We start from the raw sequence: 22,815 nt of genomic DNA, 5'->3' as shown, positions 1-22,815 counted from the left end.
AAGGTCACCACTCAGCTCTCACACAGTGCATTCTGCTCGGAGCAGGTTTAATCACAGGAGCAATTTCCTCCTGTGAAGGGTTAGGGTTTAGTATTGGCGACTGTGTAGTACCAAGTGGTGCCAGAAACCTCTTTCAAAGTGAGTGGGACTCATATAAGTACTGTAGGAAACACAAGAACAAGGCTCTCATAGCTGACCTGTATAAGGCTACCTAAATCCTTTTTTCCCTCCAGGGAGACTGAAGTGGAAAGTGGCTGGGTGCCTTGCCAAAGGCCACAGAGGATATCAGGGCTGGAGAGCAAACGGACCCTGCCAGTCCCCGCTCTGCAGCCTCCATGCAATCCCTTTGAAAATTTCATTTCCTTCTGTTGGACTGATTTAAAAGAGAATAATGAAACAGGGAATTTTGCTCTTTTTCTTATGACTTGAGGGAGGAAGTCAGGAAAGGTTTGACTGATGATTTAATTAATAAAAGAGGAATTACCTTCAAAGCTGATTTTTGTGAAATTTCTACAGAAAATATAAATAATGAGCATATCAGATTAACTATTAAATCAGAAAAGAAAGGTACAGCAATCTAAAAAACTAGAAAACACTTCTGTCTTTCCAAATTATTAGAAAGTCATATGTACTCATGCCATACTTGTATGACACAATTTTATGTAAGTCTAAATATAAATACAGAAATATATTTTGCTTTCTTTCATTTAAAAAAAATATGTGCTTCATTGCAAAATGAATTGGTTTCTTTTGATATTCATTCAGCATTTATGTATCAAGTTGATCATTTTACTAAAAAAAAATATTTCTGTTTTTCTGTAAATCTGGAGTTGGTAGTGCAGCCCCATCAGCCAACAGCATCCTTCCACAGCCTTTCAGAATGCCTACAAATGGCACAAGGTGTTAAGAGACGCAGGCCACGAGGCCAAGAAGTTTAATGATGGATTTATTATTGAAAAGTGTATGCACTTTCCTGAAATACTCATTGAACTTCAGGCTCCTCTTAAAGTCGCTGCTTAAAGAACAGAGTTCAGTACTGAAATAGTCTCTGCAACTTCCAGGGAGGAACCCAAAGGACCCCTCCTGGATGACAAATCGTGGAAATTTCCAAATCAAGTTGTAAACTTTCTTTCTGGGTAAATAGCAATTGTCAAAACTGTCACTGTTCTCTAGGTTTATACACTGAAAGAGAGAGAGCTTGAACTTATCAAAATTTCAGACTCAAATTCAAACTTTTGCATTAGTTCATACTTGGGTTTGAATTTAATAATTTGGACTGACTTCGGTAATCATATTGGTTTTGCAATAGCAGCTTTCCTATGGCTGTATTTTTCCAGGCTGATAATTTTTGATAAAGCTTTCTGAGGTTCAAGATCAGCACCACCTGGAATCTTGTTTAAGAAAAGCAAAGTATTTTCCTACCTCTTCCCGTGCAGCTGAGTAATTACTTTCAGTTTGATGTTTTTGTGTTAAATGGCATTGCTTCAAACTCTGTGCATGTCAAACAGCAGAGAGCTAGGGGAGTTTGAAAGGTTATCACTGTTTCTCTTCGAATTCCTGTGTACAGAAACCCTTTGGAGGCGGCTGCCTACTGCAAATCATTGTTTGACAGCTTCACTCAACTTCAAGACTTGTCAGCTGAGGGGCCAATCTGACAGCTCTCAGGCAATAAAGTAAACAAGGGATTTGGAGCATCAGGGAAGGAATGCTTAAAATCATTCCTAATATTTCTCCTATTCATAACATGTCACCAAGCCAGTGAAGTTATGAAAGCAGCAAGTATCAGCTTCTTACGCATCCCAGGTGGTGTTTGCAGGTTAAGGGAGAGCTTGGGGGAACCCTGGCAACAGACTTCCACCAGGTATCATACAGATTTGTTCCCCTGATAGTGTTCCTGATAATAATGAAAACTCTACGCATTTTTCTTCAGATGGATGGATTTTCAGACAATTTATGCTCTAGTCTGAGCTAAAAGGCAATTCAGTATTGGTGATAACAGAACATCATGTAATAGTTGTTCTTGAAAACAAAAAAATTGACCACATTATATGTTTTCTGTTCAATATTGTAGTTAAGAGAGACTTCTTTCCCAGCATCCAGGAAACCTGCAGATACTGGCTGTAAAAATGGTGCTGGAATCTGCTGAGGGTTGATGACTACATGGATGTCACCACTCACATACCTGTCTGTGGACTTAGAACACATCAGCATATGAATGAACAGGTACATTTTCTGAAACAATCACTTTTACAGGGTTCTGCCTTTGTGGAAATTATCAAATTATCCAAGACACCTCAAATAGCCTTTGTTGTTGTTGTTGTTTTTGGAGAATCTGACCCCAAATCTGATAATCTGACTATGTTAATTCATTGCCAATTGAATGCTCTCAATTTTTAGCATCTTTCAAAAATTTAACCTGATTCTTTGGATATTTTTCATTGTAAGTTTCATTATTTCTGTCAGGGAATAAATTGATTCAAAATAAAGTATAGAAAATCTGACCTAACTTTTAGATTAGTGTGACTGTTCCTTGCACATCTATTTTGAGAACTCCTGCTGCTAACACACCTAGAGCTGACCCCTTTCTTAACTGCGTGGCATGTGCATGACAATAAATTACCTGTTGTCATTATTGAAAATGAGTAATGACCTGCTAGCTTTTTAGGATGTTATTTAAAAGTCATTTTTCTAAAAGAAGAACCCTATTCCCTCTTGAGGTAATGCTTGCCTTTAACAAAAAAAAATAACTCCATTAACTGTTGCTGCTCTGTACTATTATAGGAGGTCTCCTAATTACAGTAACTGCTATGAGGTAGTTATGGCTAAATTGTCTCATTGTTCTAGTGAGGACACCTTACTAGACACCCAACTAGAATAAATATGTGTAGCTGGGTTTTCAATGGATTTAATCTACTGTAGACTAGCTGTAATGTTCAGGGATAATGTTAAACATCTTCATTTATGGCAGTATGACAACTCTGTTAATTCATATTTTAAACTGAGCCCTGAACAAATGCACTTCAGCAGCCACTTGTGCTTGCTAAGAGATTAAAGGCTCTGGACCATGAGAAGAAAGGAAATCTCTATAGGTTGCTAGCTAATGGTTGTTTTCTTTACTGTTGGAGTCAGTGAACTGAATTGTAATGGACTGGATTGAAGCCACATATGGAAATTACAAAGAACAGGATCATTTTCTTTCCAGATGAAAATTTCAGTTATTCTGAAAGTCAGCTATGCACTTCAAAATGCTGAACTGCAAGACATTATTTGAAACTTTGATAGGTATTTTTAGCATAATATTGCTTGCTTGTGTATGTGTCATGTACTTTGCATTAGCAGCTTAATAGTTGCTATAAATGCAGTTGGTTTGACATCAGAGCTGGAGGTGGAGGTAGCGTCTTGCAAAAGCCACATCCATGGTGCTGTGACAGTGGGGAATACTTGGTCAAGGATGCACATGAATTTCATTGCTACCAGTGTGCAAGTGAAAATTGATGAGAGGAGTAGATCTGTGGGTCTGTGCTCTCTTGCAGTGTTCCTAGAGGCTTATCTAGCCTAAGCTGTACTCCCAGATTTGTCTCTTGCTGATGCTGTCATGACAGACTCAGACACATCATAGCTGCTCTAAGTAGCAGAAGGGCAAAGTTTCCACCTCTGAAACTGCTCTTACTGCACAAAGCTAGACAGAGTGATGGGAGTTAATCACTGAAACACGAACAGACAGGACTAGCTTGTCATAATACGAAGCTATCAAATCACAGCTCTGTACAACTCTTCAATGTTTTGTCATGAACAGCTGTCAAACTCTTAAAATTTCATGATTAATGCATTGCAGAGTGGTTTCTGCCCTTACGCTGTTGCCTGTAGCAATTTTTTAATGGAACTGGTCTTGGTCATATTTATTGAAAATGAGCAACAATTCTGCATGTGCATGTGTATAAATGTGCAAAAAAGCACAAAAAGGATGAAATAATTCTCAGACCTAGCTCCATGCATGGGAGGAGACTGCCCCATATGGCCTGCCTTCCATCGTGCCCCTTGGATGGCAAAGGAGGGCTGTGAGCATTGTTAGAAATCTGTGTTAAGCTCCGTAGGCATAATCCCTTTTCTCCCCATGGTAACATCTGTGAATAATGCAACTAGGAATGGCTTCAACATCATCTACTCCTGAGGAAAAACATAATGAAAAAGAGCAATTGCCGACTTGTACACAGCCATGTTTGGGGAGAATTTAAATAATAATAGTCTCTTTCATAGTGCTTCCACATGAAGAAAAAGGTGTGGGTCTTCTGCTTATTCAGGGAATGTCTGAGGCTGCCCTTGCAGTGCTACAAAGGTCATGTTGGATTTGAACCAAACTCAGTGAACAGCTCTGGACACCAAGAAACTTGTAGGCTGGGCCTGAGAGTCTCCCATTGTCCCTCTTGGGGCAATTTGGCAGCCAATGACTCAAGGTGTGTGGAAAGTCCCTGGACATTTCATTTGAACTGAAATTAATTCCCTTGAAAATTACTGCTAAACAACAGGTATTACAGGCTGTAATAACCACTGAGCTGCTGTTTGCCTTAGTGGATTCCTGCCAGGACAGGATTTCCATCTCTTGTGAGATATTTCACGTCAGTCTTGAGGTCTGGGACTCTTTGGACTCGCAGCTCTATGGATTTGCTTGTTTAAGACTATTGGTGTTTTCTTTAAGTTTTTAAGAGATAATAATAATAATTGTAAAAACCTTTGAAGAAAAGAAAACTACTGCTAGAGTGTGTTTCTTTTGGATTTTCTAAGGAGGTTTCTGAGGAGGGCACCTTCATGACAATATAATTAAGCAATGAGACATGACAGCTAGTCATTTCAGGGTTATTATTGTGTGCCTAAAGTGGCATTGCAGGCATGAGACTGAAGGGCAAGTGGCTTTAATCACCCACTAAGTGCAATAATCCCTTTGATGCGCACTGTCTGGAGAGGCTTACCAAAAAGGAATTCAAACAATATTAAGAGGAATAGACAAACTGGTGAATGCACTATGTGTGAATATTAATGTGGTTATAACATCACCAACAGACATTCAAAGAGCCTTATTTGTGTCAAGTTTTCCTCATTAAAGACACCCTAAAGGAGTTATTTTTAATAAGCAAAATGTTGCAAGGAGTTCTTTGTGGTTTTGCTTTTTTCCTCCTTATATATTTGTTTTCTGTACTTTAAGCATAGATCATATACTTAATCATAGATCATGGATAAGTTGATCCCTGCAGTACAGTTGGATAAAAAGGCTCATGGCATATGATAACACAGTGCCTATCCATAGCAGGTAAGTCTTCCCTGGATCCCATTATCTGGGGATTCACAACCCTAGCTCATTTCAGTACCCTCACCTGGCACTCTGCTCTCAAGGAATGCAGTTCTTCCAAAGGAGACAGTTCCTTCCTACAGCATGTGAAGATCAGTGCTGTGGTTTCTACATCTGTTTCAGCTCGTAGAGCTGGGAATTGAACTCTGTTCCTCAATGGCCATGCAGACATAGATGCCAAATTGCCAAGCTACTCCATCAACCTAGTAAAATATTTTGATTGGTTTTAAAGGAAGGGCATAAAACACGGATATTTTCATATGAAATGGGTTATGGAAAGATATAATTTTTTAGAAAAACATAATTGTGTGAATTTTTTAAATGCAAAGCTTTGTGTTAATGTGTCACTAAGTGGAGAAATCTGGTGCCAACATAAATGTTGGAAGTACGTTCATCATATTTACAGGTCTGGAAATGTTTGCTTTTCCTTGGTCTACTTTATGTATATTAATACATTAAAATAGTCATCAAAATGTAAATATGAGAGTTAAAATATCTTCCTCATCCCAAAATTGCTCTAAGCTGTATAGAAAGGAGTATTTTGCCGAATTGGCCCTTGTTTGAACTTAGGTTTGCATATTTTGTGCTGTATAGAAAAAGCTTTGCCCTTTATTTGAAGTCAGTTTTGAGTGTGTAATTACCATGCTCCAATTTCCATTTGAACAATCAGGGTTCTCCTGTCAGTCTTGTTTGAGTACACATGGGTTGAACAATTAAAAACTTCCTGTTGTGAGTGCAGGGGGGAGACTGTGAGGATTTTGTTTCGTTAAAGAAGAAGGTTAAAATTATAAACCTAAAAATGAAAACTGATGAGAGTTGGACTTGTATTTTATTTTGTTTTTCCAGAAGATTTATGGAACTGCAGCAGAGCAGAGCTGTTGACAGTGGTTCCCTAAAAAGGAAAAAAGTATTAGTACTAAACAAAATGTATTCTTCGAAAAATATTTGAGGAATTAGTCTTTAACAATTGCCACAATTCCTCTAAAGAAAGGGTTAAAAAAATCTGCTAAAATGTCCCTAGGGAGAGGATAGTCCAGTTTTGAAAAAAGTCATTGTTATGCTAGTAATAGGATATGTCTTAAGCTTGTTCTTAAGTCTTATTTTCTTTACTGCAGGTTGAGAATGTTTCTCTCCATCGTGTTCCATGCAGTTGTTCTAGAAAGGAATGGCAAAGCTGTGCAGGGCTTTGCAACAAAAAAAACCCTCTTCCTGTAAAGGCAAGACCCTGCCAAAACAAATAGGGACATCAGCAAATTGTACAGATGGTAATTTCTTTTAAACACGTGTGTATGTGTTATATATAATATTAATACAAATATATAGTGTGCATGGATGTGTGTATTTACATGCATTTGCATATGTATCAGTGTTTTCAATAATATAGGTTCTGGAGTCTATATTAATCAGTGCAAGCTTTCCTGGAAACTGAGCTCTCAGCACAGCCCAGCCTGCTCGCAAGTTCAGCTTGCAGAATCCTGAGATGAGGGTCACTGTGCTGGGATGCAAAAGCTAATTTCTTAATCATGATTAGGTTACCAAAAGCCATGCAAGTTCTCGATGCCTGGAACAGCCAGATGAAAATGGCATGGTCTGGTGATTAGAAGGTTTTAGTAGGAAATAATACTTTTCTTGTCACTGGGCTGTGCTGGCAGAATGAGTGCAGCAGCTGGAACACATATGCAGAGTGTTTACTGGAGCGACTCTTACACTTTCAGACAGAAGGAAATCCTGTGCAGGATTGGAAAGCGCAGAGAGCCGTCACCAGGGAATAGGCTGTCTGTGTGTCTCCATGAAATAAAAGCTGTGTGGACCACAGACCCCGCAGTGGGCACTTCCTGCTCCCTTCACTGCAGCTTTTTCTTTCTGCCTTTTTTTCTTTTTTTTTTTTTCAATTTTGCTGAAAGATATCAAATCTACCAGTATTATCAGCAGAAACGCCGATGAAGCTCAGGATTTACTTTGTATCAAACTTCAAAAATCTGTTTAAGGGTGAGGGTTTTGTTGGCTTTTGTTGCTGTTATTTGGCAAAAGGAGAACCCGCAAATTTGGCCATTGCTCAGGTTGCATAGTTTAGGCTAGTAAGACATCTGATATTGCTTGAGGTGTTTTTTTCAAAATTTTTTTTTCTTGAAGCTGTGTAGGTTTCTAACTAGTATGAATGTATTTGAAGCAGTAGCAAACCCTGGCACCTAAGGTCTGCTAACACGAGGAATGTTTCAGATTGTTTGCTCCTCTTATAGCAATGACCAGTATCTGCTAATGAATAAGAAAATTAATTCATTATCCAAATAATTTTAAAGATCCTAAATTAATGGTGTATTTATGTGACAGATTTGTGGGAGGGATTTCAAATATAATCACCATCAATCTGGCTACAGCCAAAATAAATTTTATGAAAAGTAAAACAAACAGAAAAAGTAGGCCTTTGGGGACTCACACAAAAATCAGTGTTTTCTCATTTAGCTGTGTATAATATTTCCATTCATATCTTGTCCAGATAGAATCTCAATATATATAACATTGCTGTTAAAGCTTAGGAGAGTCAACATATGCCATTACCCTAAGGGGAGGAGAGAAAAACATGAAAGACAGAAATACATACTTAAAATATTTCTTTCAAAAGAGCAAGCTATGCCCAGGTAGCTGTGTCAGACACGGTGCTATTGTAAAGGTGAGCATTAAACATAAAAGTTTTAATTCAAGGATGGTGGCTTTTTGCAGAAATAGGTGACTATGTTGGGGTATATGCTCTGGAAACCCCAGATGCTACTGTCACCACTAATTAAATTGTTGCAAGGTTCAAACTTTTGGTGAAGTTCCTGCATTCATTCTTTCACTGAACGGAAACGTCAGATGCAATCAGATGGAGAGGAGAGGTGGGACCCCACTTTGGGAAGCACAGGAGCAGCGCTGATCCGGGAGCAGTGCCCTGTACTCCCAGCCTGTGCCATTGGCTCTGGCCCCACTTTGGGAAGCACAGGAGCAGCGCTGATCCAGGAGCTGTGCCTTGTACCCGCAGCCCACACCATTGGCTCTGGCCCCACTTTGGGAAGCACAGGAGCAGTGCTGATCCAGGAGCAGTGCCCTGTACTCCCAGCCTGTGCCATCAGCTCTGGCCCCACTTTGGGAAGCACAGGAGTGGTGCTGATCCAGGAGCAGTGCCCTGTAGCCCCAGCTGTGCCATCTGCTCCGGCCTGGGCTTGGTGACACGCAAGGCTGGGGGAAGCCGTGCTGCTGTCTGGGTGATGGGCATCTAGCTTGGAAATGTTGCTTTGGGCTGGGCTGCTCAAGGCTACCGAGCACAGCAGCTGACTCCTCATGGACATGCTCCATTAAACAGTATCATTGACAAGGAAAGGCTTAAATTCCTATTTGCACCTTCCAGTAAAAATGCATCAATAATTTTAAATTATTTTAACACTGTTCTGCAAATATGTTTTAAGGATATTTTTGCCTGATAAAAGGCTTTTGGGTTGCTGGAGGCATGTCACCATCTTTCATTCACAAGTCCAAATGTATTACAGACAGCTGCCAAAAAAATCTGCTTTTGCATCCTTGTCCAGCTTCCCTGCTCTTGTTATTGGTTTAAGTCAGTGTAATGAGAGTATGTGGCTGTCATTCAAACAGATGAAAACCTTTGGCATTGAAAAGATATCAAGGGGTCCCTGTTTTTTAAAGGAAATATACCCCTTTCTATTATTGCATGAGTTCTTGATCAGATAAATCCCATCTTGTGCTAACGTTTAAATTAAATGTACTGCTTTCTGACCCAACAACAACAAAAGCAAACCCACTCCTTGCCAAGTATCGTAAGCTCTCAAAATACATTCAGACAGTGTGATGATATTAGTAGGGAAGCAGATATCAGGTTTAGTCTGACAAAGCAAACCACACAATGGAATATGAGAAGTACTGCGCTTACTGACTTCAGGATAAAATGAAAGACAGAAGCCCTATCAAAAATATACTAATAATCTAATACTGTACATTTGTATGGAGACTTGGCCTGGAATATCTCAAAGATGCTTCACAGGGAAAGGCATTTTAATCCTATCTATCCATCTAGGTGACCGAGTAAAGAGGTTAAACAATTTGAACTCCTATTTCAGAAAAAGCATTTTCCAAGGTGTGTTTGGCAAAGACTCTTTAAGAAACTAGGTTATATTGCATGCAGCAAAAAAAAACAAAAACAAAAACAAAAATACCAGTAGACTGGGTAATCGCTAAACTTCACCAGAATCTAGTAAATTGGACAAAGCTTCATTGTGTTCTTGCCTATGTTTTGAACTCTCCTCTTAAGCATCTCTACTAGCTGTATTTAAGGGTATGAGGAGGTACTGGGATGGACTTTTGGTCTTTGGTCTCTTTGGTCTACTGTGGCTGATCACAGCAGAGTTGGGTACAAAGCCTGGCTTGCACTTTTCTTTCTTCAAGCCTGTGGTCGTCATGGATAAACATGCATCCACAATCCATAACCTGCTAACACATTGATAATTCTTACTTTTCAAAGCTAGAGGAAAAATTGTTCAGACGTCATAATACAATTGATAGGAAGGCTGAGTTTCCTGACTTATGTGATACTGCTCATAGGTAGATAGATTAATAGATAGATCATACCTGCTCTGAGAGGGAAGATAACTGAGCTCTATGTTTTAACCAAAAGAATGAACTGTGGAAGCAATATCATTCCAGCTCTGGTAAATGCATGGTGATCTCCAACAGCAGAGTTCAGCTGCATCAGCAATTTCTCTGGCCATATCTATTGTCTCGGAGGATGATCTGCACCAGAGGGGTGCCTGGTTCTTTGTGGATCTCAGTCAGATATATCTAGAAAAAACATTATCTAATTTCTTTTATAATAATAAGATAGAAATAGGAAAAGTAATATAGATAGTGAGTTAATCTTACATCCCTTTGGATGCCAGGAATCCTGCTTCTGTCCTGTATCAGATGAATCCTACTTTTTTTCTCTTTGCCTGCTGATGTTCGTAGTAATTTGCATAGTCATCTTCATTTACATGAAGAATACACTAGGGCTGATTGAGTGATGATCCCTTTTTTTAATCCTGGGCAGGTTTTGGTCTTCTTTTATTTTTAAAAATCTGGTGTATCACCAGACCTTAGCCCATGGCCAGAGAGCCTTCTAATGGAAAACAAGCTAGTCTTGACTTCCGTGTCAAACTTGTAAGGTAATGCAGCACTGTGTATTTTGGACATCCATAACTGTCTGCTTCCTTCAGTCTTTGTTGTAGGGTTATTGATAATAATTATTTTATAATCCAACTTTAAAAAAAATAACAAGCTTGACTATTGGTACATTCTCTGTAATTGCATCCTCGTGATAGGTCTTGAACCAAACTTCTGGAAGTAATGGAAGAATCACAGACATCTTAAACACCAAGGAATGGTTGGTTCAGCTTTCATTGGTAGTGTGAAGGACACTGGTAAAGAGAGTACACTTATTTGTACACTAGAAAGCCAACTAGCACAGTAGGTTTAGTCCTTACTGAGGAGTTAAAGAATTCTTTGTAGAGAAGCCAATCTCTTTCTCAAAGAGTTGAGCTCATCTATCTGATATCTTCCATGCATCATCAAGCATGATGTTGTCAACTCTTTTGATGAAAAACTGCAAAAAGGGTGCTCCTGGCAGCATCAAGGATTCAGTCAAGACAATAAAATCTGGATGCCCAGGTATTTATCATTGAAACAGACTCTAGAACAAATTTCACTCTTGGTATAACTGCAACTGTGATGTGATAAAGGAAATAGAAAGCTTTGTGGGAAATTTGTGCTTGTGCCTTGTTTGAGTTCTTTCTGTTAATGAGCAAACTTAAGTGCTATGGCTATTGTGTAAACAGGAATTAAAACACGGGTTGTGTAAATATGTTGCATTTGAAAATCTGTGTGAATTTGATTTGCTGTCAGTGATTAAATGGCCTCTCTACTTGATGTTCACCAACTCTGCACAGAACCAGCCAAGGGTTTGCTTTTGAGCTATAACTAGTTAAAGTGTAAAATATTATTTTGATAGTGCAGAAATTTGATATTTGTGTACATCCTCTTTTTGAAACAGGATAGAATACAGTAGGTGCTGCTGATGGACTGTGACCCTGCCTCCACAACAGGGTGCTGTGCTGCAGAGGCAAAGCAGGAAGTCAGATACAGTGAGATGGTGTTCTGGACAGGAGACTTCAGTGCACACAGATTATGGGGACATCATCTGCTTGACAGTGTTTGCACACCCCAGGCAGTAATTTGTGGCACTCCTGAGCTTTGCTCTTAGGATTGACAGTCTCTGGTCAAGGTGTAAATCCCAGCCATTTGCTATCTGCCACTGGCTGAGGTTTACCAAATGTCAACCTGCTTGCATTTCAAATACAAGTGTCAGCTTCTGTGTCAGATCCTTTATTCTTCTGCTCATCTCTGGTCAGTGATATATAGTTCTCAATAATAAAAGAGAACTATTTCCGTCACGCTAACTTTTGCAAGCAATGCATCTTCAGCATCCTCTTTATTGTTAAATTCACCCTTGGAAGGGATTCTCCTGCCCCTGTGGCTCAATTCATGCCTATTCTGTGAGTTAAAGGAAAGCATTTACCTTCTCAAAGGAGCATTTGTGTTGATAAATACTTTCGTGGACTAGATGGCACTTTTGGAGGATCACAGGGGAAGGTTCTGCCTAAAGATGCTCCAGCATCTTTTCCAGATCATAATCAGAGCTCTTCTTCAAACATCCATAAGGCTGGTAAAAGAAAATAGGAATAGGAATACACAGCACTAATTAATAGGAGGCAGATACACTTGTTTCATATTTGATTTTGTTGAGCTGAGATACAGACAAGAATTACTGACCTTTTACATGCTTACTTTGAAATAATAATTTCTTTTTAGCTATGCCTAATGAGTAAGGAGACAAACATTTTAAGGTGGCTGTAAATCAGAATCTAAACAGAAACTAATTTTATAGAGTGAATAATGCACTAATCAATATGAAGTTTCAATTTCAAATTAATTTAGAATTAATGAGCTCTGCTTTTTTTTCTTGACAGATATTTAAGGCCTGCCAAAGAGTTAAATTGCAAAAGTAATTTCTTTTTTATCAACTCAGTTACTTCTTTTTTTAACCATTTACAATATCCAGCTTATTTTGGTGGAAATACTAGTAGTTCTTTCATTAAATTTGTGAGGAAAAAATTGCAGACCATTTTTTCATGGCCATGATTTTTGATGTACGATACCAGATGTAAAGAAGCTGTATTGTGTGTTCTGAGGTTTTCCTATTGAGCATTTCTGAAATTTCAGAAATGAACACTAAGTAGGTCTAAAAGATACAGTATGGGGTGCATGAGAGATGTTTTTGACACAATAGGGTCAGAGAAGTTAAAGACACGTTCTTTGTTGGCAATTTTGGCAGAAATACTGAAACACAATGTGGGAACTGCAAACCTTATGACATTCGGTAAAATGTGAAAAGCTTCATGTCTGTAATATACGACTTGATGTCATGTATATGAGTTGGTAGCTTTTGCACTATATATAATGAATCTCACTTTTTTTTTCTGTCTGAAATTTGAAAAGATTTTCCCAGTTTAAATAACTCATACCTGAAGTGCAGTGTGAATTTAAAACTCCCTATTGTCCCAGTGTAAAAAAGTTCATTTCACGATGTGGCAAATAATTTAGTCTTTGTTCTTACCTCAGTGGGTCCATATAAAATTATAAACCATTCTGAGATACCTTTGCTGTCTAAAGAAGGTTATATAAAAAGAAGCATGCATAAAAACAGGGAACCACTTTCCCAGCTATGTCGCTGGAAGTTGAAGTTCTGTTGTAGTCCCCCATTACTTTGCTGTGTCTTTTATTTGCTGCTCTTGTGTGGGCTGCAATAAATATAACACAACTAGACCATTCTGCTTTAGTCAACTGAGCTCCCCTGGTTTCATTTTGTGGAATGTAGCATTGTGTTTTGGGAGGCGGCACCAGCTTTTCAGAGCCATTTCAGAAAAAGGTCTGTAAGCCTTTTCTTTTACAAATGTAAATTTGTTCATACTGTATTCAACTATATTTGCACTGAGGGAAGTGGGAAGCTCCAGCACACTGGGTACATTGTGCTGGAGATGCCCATTTGGCTGGGAGAGGGACTGTCTGCATGACAACGGGGAAGAAAAACAGGCAGGGCAGTGAAGACACCTAAAACCAGCTGTACTGGATCCAGCCAAAGGCCCGAGTTCTGAATAAGGCAAATTCAGAGATAATTCACTGGTGGTATGTGCTGAAGTGCCATTGCAGAAATGTGACAGCAAATCTTAATGTGAAACCTGGTCAGAGGAGAGGCCATTAGTGCCACAAAGCCAGCTGGAGCACCAGACATTTCATGAGAGGCTGAGGGAGCTGGAACTGTTCAGCCTGGCGAAGGCTCACGGGGCTCTTATCAATGTGCGTGCGGGGAAGTTAAAAAGGTGGAACCAGACTCTTCTCGGTAGTGCCCACTGAGGACAAGAAGCAATGGGCACAAGCTGAAACACAGAAAAATCTGTTTAAATGTAAGGAGCACTCATGTCCTGTGATAGTAATCAAACACTGGACACTGGAATAGCTCACACAGAGGGGTTGTGGAATCCTCATCCTTGGAAGCATGCAACACTCAGCTGGCTGTAGCCCTGTTTAGAGCAGGGGGCTGCACTAGATCATTTCCTGAGATGCCTTCTCACCTCAACTGTCCTGGAAAACTGCATGTAGATGTGCCAGGAATTTGAGCATATGCTGGTTTGGTTGCCACCAGTGCCTACAATTCATAGCTTCCTTTTTCTGCTCTTCTTTCTGGTGCTTCCAGGCACAGACATACCTCTTCATTTTCCATTCATGCAATCTTAGTATTTCTACTGAAAATTTCTACACCCCAGCAGTTTTTACAGTACTCCCATGGCCTTCATGACTAAAGTCTTTATCCATGGATTTAATAACTCTGGGTGAACTTCTATTTTCTATTATTAATTTGTCAAATTTTTGTTGAACATATTTATAGTTGGAGGCTTCTTCCTTCCACACCACTGGATGGCAATTAATATATGATAAATCCCATGGGGGATAAGTTCTTCCTTTTATTTGCTTTATAACTGCTGCCTGAGAGTTTGCTTTGGCATCCCCTGGATCTTGTGTCAGGAGGAATAACAAATAATGGATCTGTATTAACCTTTGTATTCCACTCATGGTTTGAAGACTTTAGCATATCTTCCATCCGTCATTTTTATTCCAAACTGAGGGAGCACAGTCCTTTTCCTCTCTTCTCTTCCAGAAGTCACTCCAGACTGCTGACCATCCTTCTTGCTTTTCTCTGTTCTTTTCCTGCTCAGCCACATGATCTTTGAGATGCAGTAACTAAAGGTGTGCACAACACAGGTGGGCTGAGGTGCTGAACCACGGCATAATATTGTGTTTGTATTTGTGTATTTTGTTTGTATTTTTTTCTCTGTTCCTTTCCTAATAACTCCTAAAATGCCATTTTCTTCATGTGCCTTTACTGAGCACCACAGTTTTGAGCTCATTTACTCTTTCAAAGAATCTGAACAGATCTGTTCTGCATTTCATTCCTATGCTGAAGGCACCTATATTGACATCCCAGATTAACCCTGTATGTATGTAACTGGAATCCCAAATTGCTCCCTGCCAAGTCACCCAGTAGGCAAGACAGGCTTCCTGATTTGTACTTTCCTAAATTTCTCAGATGTCTATGCTGTAAAGCAGTGTCATGTTTGCCATCTTCCCTTACTATGGTAGTCATAGATGTTGAGATTGTAAATTGTATCAGCCAGTAGCTTGAGAGTTTTGTACATGAATTTCCTTAGGACTCCTGGGCAAATGTCACCTGCTCCTATTAAAACAGTAAATCTTTCTTTCCTTCTGACTTTTCAATTTAAGACAGAGAAAAAAGAATCCTCTGTAAGTTTCTCAATAATGAATCACAGGTAAGTAGTTTTTTTGAGTAACTGTACTTCTGCAAGTGTCTCTATTAGACTGTGACTATCTATCCACACTAAAGGCTCTCTGGCAGGCTTTCTGCTTGTGATGTTTTAGAAATAGATTCTTATTGTTACTTTTTACTACTTTAGAAAGTTCTTTCTCAAAGTCACATTTGTCCTTGCTTACTCTGGTTTTACTTTTGACATGTCTTAATTTAACTATTTAATGGTTTTCTCCATGGTGTACAAACTGTGTTTTGGAGCATGCCTTCTTGTTTCTAATATTCCTCTTTACTCTGGTGCTTAGATCTACTATTTTTCAATCTCACAATCTTGAAAATCTGCAGACAGCCCTGTATTTTTACCAAAACACCACTTGTTAGTAATTTTGTTAGTTCTTTTTACTTCTTTCTTTTTAACTTACCAATTAATTGTTCCTGGTTAAGAGTTTCAGGTTTGGTATCTTAAGTCTCCCAAATAGATAGATTGTGAATACATCATGGTCAAGATTTTCAAAAGTAACATTTTGAACCTCTTCTGGCTTGAGAAATTAATCAACCAGCAGTTTATTTTTTCTTTTTTTTTTTTTTTGGCAGTTCTCTAACCAGTTGCTTCAAGAATACAGTCACTGCAGGAAACAGCACTTGTCCAGCCCTTGGTTCTCGTTAGCCACACGAGTGATGGAGTGCGGCAACCAGAGCGCGGTGCAGACAGGGCAAGCAGGCAGAGCTGCAGGTTTCCTCCTGCTTGTGAGGTTTTTCCTCTCTTGTTTCTGTTGGTTGGTTGGTTGGTTAGTTGGTTTCTGTGGCGTTTGTTTGTTTGTTCTTGTTGTTGTTGTTAGTAATGGTTTCTACACAATCAAAATCTGCAGTTAGTAAAAGTGTATGTAGCCAAATAGAACCCTCCAAAAATGACGTGTCCATTCAGACCCATTCCTGTGCAGTGTTTGAGCTTGTCAGCAGTTCTAGGGGGCATTGCAGGGGAAGCCTGCCTGCAGTGTGAACCAGTGAACAATCTCCTTTCGCTGGTGGCTGAGCTTAGGGAGGAGGTTGAAAGACTAAGGAGTATCAGGGAAAATGAAAGGGAAATAGATGGGTGGAGTTCTGCCCTGCCATCCTTGAGAGAGGCCCACCAGGAGTCAGAGGACCCCCATGCTTCCCAGTGTCAGGCAACAGGAGGACACCTGGTTGGTGTCCTGGAGGGGAGTGGAAATGGTCCCTACTTGGGGAGGTAATAAAAGTTCCTCCTGACCCCCATCACCCACCCAGGTGCCACTTCAGAACAGGTGTGAGGCCCTAGATCTAGAGGGTGAAATCAGGAGGAACATCAATAAGACTTTTACACAAGACTTCCAGAGGGCAGACTTGGGCCTGTTTAGGAGACTTATTCAGAGAGTTCCATGGGAAGCAGCCCTTAAAAATGCAGGAGTTGAGGAAAGGTGGGTGTGCTTCAAAACAGAGATCTTGAGGGCACAGGAACAGACTGTTCCTGTGTGCTGTGAGATGAGTCAACAAGGCAAATGTCCAGCCTGGATGGGCAACAAGGTTTCAAAGGAACTTAAGAGTAAAAAGAGGATGTATCGTCTTTGGAAGGAGGGTTAGGTCTCTCAGGAAGAATTTAAGGGGCTTGCTAGGGCACGTAGGAAAAAAATTAGGGAGGCCATAGCTTAGTTCGAACTTCTTTTGACAACTTTTGTAAAGGGTAATAAAACATGTTTTTACAAATATATTAATGGGAAAAGGAGGGGTAAGACCAACCTTTGTTCTCTACTGGATGTGGGAGGGAACTCAGTAACTGCAGATGAGGAGAAGGCAGAAGTTCTTAACACCTTCTTTGGCCCAGTCTTTAGTGGGAAGACGGCTTGTCCTCAGGACATCTATCCTCCTGCGCTGGTAGATGGTGTCAGGGAGCAGAATGGTCCCCCTGTTATCCAGGAGGAGGCAGTCAGAGAACTGCTGAGCTACTTGGAGGTTCATAAATCTGTGGGATCAGATGGGATCCATCCCAGGGTGATGAGGGAGCTGGCAGATGAGCTTGTGAACCTACTCTCCATCATTTATCAGCAGTCCTGGCTCACTGGTGAGGTTCCAGATGGCTGGAAGCTGGCCAATGTGACACCCATTCACAAAAAGGGTGGGAATGAGGATCCTGGTAATTACAGGCTGGTTAACCTGACCTCAGTACCTGGTGAGGTGATGGAACCGTTTATACTGAGTGTCATCACGCAGCACTTACAGGATCAGGGTATCAGACCCAGCCAGCATGGCTTTAGGAGGGGTAGGTTGTGTTTGACCAATCTGGTCTCCTTTTATGGCCAGGTGACCCAGCTAGTGGATGCAGGAAAGGCTGTGGATGTGTCTATTTGACTCAGCAAGGCCTTTTGCAATGTCTCCCGCAGCATGCTTCTGGAAAAGCTGGCAGCCAGCTTTTTTGAGACCATCAAATTGCCTCACTCCTTTGTACTTTCTGTCCTCCAGTGGCTCAGATCTCACTCAGCATGTCTCCACTGACAGATTGATATTGTTGTCATCCTGTCTTTTCTCAAATACCAAGAGACCCTAAACCCTGTAGTGTCAGTGTTTAAACCCAGACAGCCTAGGTCAGTTCTTGCACTGACTTCTACCTTTTGCATGGAAAGAAGTATTTGCTTGTGGTCTTCTTGTCTATTTTGCATAAATAGGATTTTATTACTGAAATTATATTGAAAAGTAATTGTTTCCCATTAGAATTTTATTGATATCAGACATAAATAATGGTTTTTTTGAAGGATAGAGAGCTTTTCTTGCTTTCCCAGGAGAGGATGAGTCATTCCAATCTTTGTGCTCTTTCCACAGCCTTTCATTTTAAAACTCCCCTGACACTCTTCTAACTTTAAGTGCCTATGGTGTGACTTTTTAAATGTAGACAAGAAATTCTTTTCTCTGTAGGCTGATTTCAAAAGTGTCCTTGGCTACTAACTGTTCCTCTTTCCTAATTAGTCTCTGTTCCCTGATCAGAGAGAGAGCAGTTAAACAAAGTGCTAATTTATAGAGTATTTGAATAATTATGTACCAGTTGCCAAGGTTAATGTACATCCTCTGTTAAACAAACATCTGTTGCAACAGTGGAGTGGAATCTGGTCTCTCCTGGAGTGGAAAAGGTTGTACCAGAGCTGGAATTAGAGCTATCAGCCTGAATTAGTCATGTTGCTTGCAGCACAACTGGTTTGTTCAGAGATGTCTCTGCTCTCTACATTGGACAATGCACTGGTTTATGTAATCACATAATGAATTCCTCGGGGAATACATGAGTAATGATGGATATCCAAAATGGGGTTGACAGCCACCAATGGTTCTTGGTTCTATGAGTACTCTCCAAGCAGGAAGAAATTTAAGTCCAACAACAGGGAATACAGAGAAGATACTGAAGTTAGAAAATATTTTTCTCAGTAAGGAATATATATTTAATTTAAAGCTGGTAGAGGATGCCTCTGTGGGACCAGGATTCACAATTCAGAAAATTCCTCTGGGATTTGTTACCCAAGTCCATCTGTTGAATGTTTTAGGTGTAGCAAAAGCACTTGACATGAGATCAAGGGTCTGGAAATTGAATGGCCACTTTGATTGTATTTATACTTGCAGGATATCACAAAGGCTTACATAATAAATCATTATTACACAGCATTACAAGAACGTCATACATGCACTGACTTCTTTTTGATGCTGACTAATTTCCCATGTGATGAGAAATTTGACTGACATCAGGGGTGAATCTGGACCTAGGAATTTTCAGAGAAGTTATCCCAGGCCCATGAATGAAGAGAGAATTATGGACCTTTTTTTTACTATTTGTATAAGTATCAATTGCAGTCAGCATAGATGCAAAGATTTGGCCTGTTCTTTCAAACTCTGAAGTATCTAACTCAATTTTCCATTAGTAGAAAAGACTGAAAATTATATATGAAATCTATCTGCAAAATGTTGATCCATTTGAAACTGTTGATGAAGAAAAACTACACTCTTCTGGCTGAAAATGAGTCAATGTCTTCACCATAGGTCCTTTTTCTGGAGGTAGATGCAATTCCTTAAACTTCTCTGTATCTCACTGACTGTTCCGTTAAGTAATGAAGACTGAATGAGATGAAAAGATTTGGGAATATAATTCATTATTCTAGGCCCTACATATCCAGTAAATGTCCAAAACCATCTGTAAAATATTTTTGGCGTGAATGAGCAAAATGTCACTGAATGTTGCAGTGAAGGAGAAAATGAGAGTTCATTTCCAGGCTCAACCTGGCTTGCTGCTTCCTTGTAATAAGAGACCATTTCAACACAGGCAGCTTATAAATAAAATCTTCTCATTGAATGTGGAAAATATTGCACACGTTGTGTAATGTATATGTTAAATAAAAAAGTCTCCCTTGTTGGATTGGCAGCTTGAGACTGCTCCATTAGCTCAACAGCAGAGTTGTGGGCCCCTTGGCCCCATCCCATCAACCCTAGCTTGGCTTGGGAAGTTAATTTTGAATTTGGCATGGGCACAAATTTATTTAAGGCAATGTTTGTTAGGTTCTAGCTGGTGGATGGAAAATATTGTATTTGATGCCCAAATTGTGACCTCCTGTGTAGAACTTCAGCAATGACTTCAAACTAAGAGTAGAAGAATGTATAAAATGTAGACATAGATGTACTTCAGCATTTCCAGCTACTATGGCTTCAGCCAGCTCAAAAACTCAGCAGCAGAGCCCCCTGGATAAAATCCTAGTCCTAGTTCCTGTCAGATTAGGCCCTAAACTTCCTTATCAGGAAAAGCACTTTGAAGGGAATTTACTAAGCAAAAGGGGTTAACAGAATAAGATGTTGCTGGATCTAAATTTCTCCAAATTAATTTTTATTTCCCCTTCAGTCTGAGTTGGCTGTCAGGTACTTTCAAGGACTTTTCTTTGAGCATGTGCAATTTTCTCCTCCCTTTTCTTACAAAGAAATTGATGGCGTTTCTGCACTACTAGCTCTATCTACCCTTCAGCAATTTTACCCTCTTGCCTAGCTCTTTATTTTGTAGATTACTAGTATTGTCTCTCCTCATCTTTCTCATCCTCATCTCGCTTCGAGCTCTCATAAACACTGTCATTGCCTTGCTTCTGGGGCCCACATAGCCTTTGACCAGACTAACAGTGTTACAGAACCACGATACTTTTGCTGGGGAAGCAAAGGAACTCTAATAACAAGATCCTTTTATGAGAGAAGGTAATCTTTCTGGAAAAGAGCAAATAAACTTGCTCTTCGTTTTGAAATTTCTTCTGTTTATTTTCAGCTAAACCCCATATTTTTCCCATGTTGTTAATGTTTTCAGGTGCCTTTCTTATTTTTTATGGTTGCTATGACCATAACATTCATCAGAGCTGAGCAGCTAAAATTGATTCGGTTTAGACATAGCAATAGAATGAGTCATGTCAGTAAACTTGTTCAACCATTTACTGAAGTCTGGAGCCTCATGTGTGTTTGCAGTACACACGTGCTTAGGAGGAGCCTTGCTTAATGGCTGCCCTACCAGAGACATTCTTTGGGTCCCCTTCCACTTGTGATTTTCTCTTGCTACCACTGAGCACTTGTGGCTTTGCTCTGACTTGTGACGCTTTGGCTTCTACAATGACTTGGTGAAAGAGCCCGGGGTAGAGCTTAGTTTGGGAAGGAGCAAATAAGAGCAGCACCCCCAAGTCACCCTTTGTGCCCTTGAAGCAGGAGTTGGGTTGGAGAAAAATATGGGTAGCATTCTGGCAGGTAGCTCAGACAAATTAATATATTGACACTTTCTTTAAAGAAATAGAGATCATATGGGCTGTATGGGTTCCCCATGAGAAGCCACATTTGTTTGTTATGATGTCAGAGAGAAAGATGCCAAACTTGAGTTGTGTCATGTATTACTCCAGCATGTGAGCCCTGATTTATTTAGAAAATTAAGAAAAAGATATGCTTAGAAATCATATTTATTTAGCTAAAATCCCATTAACTTGTTTCCAGGTGAAATCAACTATAGTTCTTTGCCTTCAAACAAATAGAAGACAACCTGGATCATATGAATATTATATGGCTGAAACTTTCATAGGTTATTTATGTCTGTGCTCCAAATGAGTCTTGCTCAGATAGACTGTCAAAATACTCGAGAACATAGAAAGTATTTTTGAGTACTGCAGAGGCACAGATGGGGTAGTTATAGTTGTTCTGGAAAGTATGTATCTGAATTTCATTAATCTTGTTCATTCAACCATAGTTTTCTAGGAAAAAGACACGCTGCCCTGAGTGCCCAGTTTTTCCGAGCTCAGTTATCCTGACTACATGTACAAAGAACTGCAAACAGACTACAAGTCAGCTCGAGCAATATCTTTCATTTGGTGGTCAGCAAATTATAGGAAATGCTCTTCCACTAATCTTGCCAATACATTTCCACAAACTTTCTCCCAGTAACCACATTATTTCTGCTACCCAAATCACTGCAGTTCCTTGAGCTGCATTTCCAAGTGGCTGACTGGTGGCTGTTGAAGAATGTCTTGAATGTAGATGGGTGGGTGTCAACAATGTGACTGATTCTCTGTGGCAGAAAGTCTGTGTGCAGTCCTTGAACTTAAAGATGTGCACAAACAGGCCATGGCAAACACCAGTATGTTGCTTTTTTTCTGGTGAGATTCTATAATAAGAGCACATGGAAAATGTGGCCTGCATCTTTCTGTTGAATGATAAAAACAGTTATTGTTGCTGCTTTTGAATTAAGGTGTACCTGTAAAATTGTATTCACTGGTGCTTCCAGGGAACAGGGAAGTTTTAAGTGGTTTGAGGGGATGCAATTTCATGCTGATATCATGAAAAATGAGGAGCCTTATGAATCTTACACATGGATCTAGTAAGTAACCTTGAATTCCTGTAGTCCTTTTAGCAGAACTGGAATACAACAATATATATTATCTGAAGCAAATTATTTTCTTGTAATGTCTCTGTCACAAAGACAGCATAGCTGAGCTTCTGAATACAAATGGCAAATAGCCAGACTTCAGGGGATGTCTGCTGATTTGTTTAGGCTATCATCTCAGGATCTCAAGCTTGAAGGAGTGCAATCTAATGCAAAGTGAACAGCTGAGTTTTGCACACTACAACCCAGGTATTTGTGGGGACTTGCTGAAGTAATGCTGTAGTGAAAAACTTTTAAAAGCTGCCTTGAGCTAGTCTAGCTGCTTTTCAGCGTGTGGTGCATGTAAAAAAAACATCTTTGTACAGCTTCAGTAGTGTTCTTTGGCACACTGACATATTTGTAAATTATGACTTTTGCATTTAGTATTTATGTGGAATCTGTTTGTATGTTAGTGTTTATGATGGGATAGCTTCAAAAGGTTTGGAATTCCAGATTCAGCTAAGCATTTAAAAGGTCAGAGGCTTGTCCAAGGCTTATCCAACCTCTCAAGTATGAAAACTCAGAGTGGAAACAGTTTGATGGGAATAACATATTGCCCTCAAATGGAGTCTGTCTTCCAACCTCTTTTGT

The 22,815-nt window shown here is 39.7% G+C and overlaps 1 long non-coding RNA gene across 2 annotated transcripts in view; it reads left to right on the top strand.

Moving 5' to 3' along the window:
* Positions 1 to 22,815, top strand: part of LOC115948359 — a 39,253-nt gene that overhangs the window by 12,389 nt on the left and 4,049 nt on the right. Inside the window, exons 3-4 of one of the 2 annotated variants that reach the window (XR_004082175.1) lie at positions 2,072 to 2,223; positions 14,640 to 14,679. This is a non-coding gene — a long non-coding RNA (uncharacterized LOC115948359). Of the gene's footprint in view, positions 1 to 2,071; positions 2,224 to 14,639; positions 14,680 to 22,815 lie in introns of those variants that run through there. The other variant, XR_004082177.1, reaches the window with a different exon arrangement.

The sequence above is a fragment of the Geospiza fortis genome, unplaced genomic scaffold (assembly GCF_000277835.1).
Source record: "Geospiza fortis unplaced genomic scaffold, GeoFor_1.0 scaffold41, whole genome shotgun sequence".
NCBI lineage: Eukaryota > Metazoa > Chordata > Aves > Passeriformes > Thraupidae > Geospiza > Geospiza fortis.
The sequence above is the reverse complement of the archived record's forward strand: the minus strand, read 5'-3'. Positions and strand labels throughout refer to the sequence as shown.